This window comes from Canis aureus, chromosome 5 (genome assembly GCF_053574225.1).
Source record: "Canis aureus isolate CA01 chromosome 5, VMU_Caureus_v.1.0, whole genome shotgun sequence".
In the NCBI taxonomy this organism is placed as follows: Eukaryota; Metazoa; Chordata; class Mammalia; order Carnivora; family Canidae; genus Canis; species Canis aureus.
Genome location: NC_135615.1, coordinates 5,648,755 through 5,650,990, shown reverse-complemented (window position 1 = coordinate 5,650,990; position 2,236 = coordinate 5,648,755). Strand labels below are relative to the sequence as shown.

The 2,236-nt window shown below is 38.1% G+C and overlaps 1 pseudogene; it reads right to left on the bottom strand.

Moving 5' to 3' along the window:
• Positions 1–841: 841 nt before the first annotated feature.
• LOC144313283 (serine/threonine-protein phosphatase PP1-gamma catalytic subunit pseudogene) lies at positions 842–1,996 on the bottom strand (annotated as a pseudogene).
• Positions 1,997–2,236: the final 240 nt, after the last annotated feature.

Sequence of the window (2,236 nt, the reverse complement as noted above, 5' to 3'; positions counted from 1 at the left end):
TTTAATTTTTAATATTAGATATATATTTTTTTAAATAATGGCTTTAATTGTCATTTTGAATATATGGTAAGGGAAAGTGTACTTTAATTAAATATACATCATACCAGTGATGCTGGCAAGGCTGAGTTAATCCTAATATTGATAACTATAAAAAATATTTTGTACATGATAAGACAATGAGAGAAAAAAAGCAATCCCTTTGAAACAAAACTAAATATATATATATATATTCACAGTGGTTTGTATAAACAGTATGCACTTCATGACAAAAACATGTACAGATTGAGCACCCTAGGGCTCTCTATATCCTAAAGAAAATGAGCATTTACATTATTCATGGATTGAACTGAATTTTAAAAAGATCAATTGTACACTTACCCCTTAGGATAAAATGTTCTGGGTTGTACAACTTTAACACCATCATTAAAGTTGTTTGCAAAAGGAATACAGAATTAAAAAAACAAAACTTGGGATCCCTGGGTGGCGCAGCGGTTTGGCGCCTGCCTTTGGCCCAGGGCACGATCCTGGAGACCCGGGATCGAATCCCACGTCGGGCTCTCGGTGCATGGAGCCTGCTTCTCCCTCTGCCTGTGTCTCTGCCTCTCTCTCTCTCCTCTCTGTGTATTCTCATGAATAAATAAATAAAATCTTAAAAAAAAAAAAAAAAAAAAAAACAAAAAAAAAAACTTTTTTTTCTTGGGAGTGGAGAGTCTTTCATTTGCTGTTATAACCAGCAAATACCATTCATTAACTCAAAAAATGGAAGAGGGGGCCCCCTAAACACTATTTGAGCAAGCTGACCAATATACATTACAGTTTTAAAAATGAAAGTTATATGCTCTATGTTACAAGTCCCAACTAGGCAGTGTCAGAATGACATCTATTTCTTTTTTTTTTTTTTTTTTATGACATCTATTTCTTTGCTTGCTTTGTGATCATACCCCTTGGAGGTGTTATAGGTCACGTGGCATTTGGCTTCTTTTTCTCTGCAGGCTTTAAAATATGAAAAGAACTCATTAGAGTCTCGACCACACTCATCATGGCACCTGCATTGTCAAAGTCTCCAAAATAATTGGGTTCAGGAAACAGAGTGACCAACTGCGTCTTTGCAAGAAATTCATATCCATCTTCAACCACCTGATGGGCTCTACATAGAAGATCCAAATCATGCTTATGGAGAAATTTTGCAACCACTTCTACACCAAATGTGAAGGACACTCCTCTGTCATTTTCATCTCAGCCTAAGACATCTTTAAGGGGGTCAGACCAGAAAAGATTACAAAGAAGACCCTGATCTGGTACATCAGTTGGTCACGTAATTTGCCGAATCTGCTCCATAGATCAAAGATCTGGTGATAAACCTCTGTGACAGCAGAGTATCTTCTCATCCACGATGGCTGGTATCGGTAAACAGTTAAAGCAGTATTCATCATAAAATCCATAAATTCTATTGATGCTGGCACACTCATGTTTTCCTCTGAGAAGAAAGAATTCTCAAGATATTTGATTTTGTAAGCCAGTGAGGGGCAGGTAGTCTCCGATGACTGCTTCCCCTGTCCCCAAGGCACCGTTGCTTTCTGGTGGGAAAGTTGAAGCAAATCATAGTCTTGCCCGTGGATATCACCACTATTGTGAGTGGCGCTTCAAGGCCTAGTAGGATAGGCTGACCGAGAAGGATCTCTCAGGACTTTACGCACAGTCCTCGGATTTCATTCTCCTGTAGCTGGACATTCTTACCAGGCTTGGACCCTCTCACTTCCTGCAGCCATTGGATGATGCTGTTGACGTTGAGTTTATCCCCCCTAACTGCCCCGCTCTCTGCTTCCTCCTTCTCTCCTCACCGGAACCATGAGAAGCAATATTAGATATATTTACAACTTCTTCCCACTTGTACTCAATAACACACAGTTGTCAAGCAACTTCAGGTTAAAATCCAGTCAGATGCCTCTGAACAGTGAGTTGCAAGGACCACACTAAGAATGACACTTGAAACCATAATCTTGACAGGAAAAAAAAAAAAGTTTAACTACATGAAATACTATTTAAAAAAACCAAGAGTCTCTCATTTATGGAGAGACCGTTTTCAAAAGGTTTACTTGTTTGGTCTATTACATCACATTTTTTCTGTAAATATGTGGTTAATATCTCAGTTTGATAGATAAGAGTCTATTTAACTCATAACCAACCTGAAAAATAACATACTAATGGCAACTAATCTACATTTTCATGAATGGTC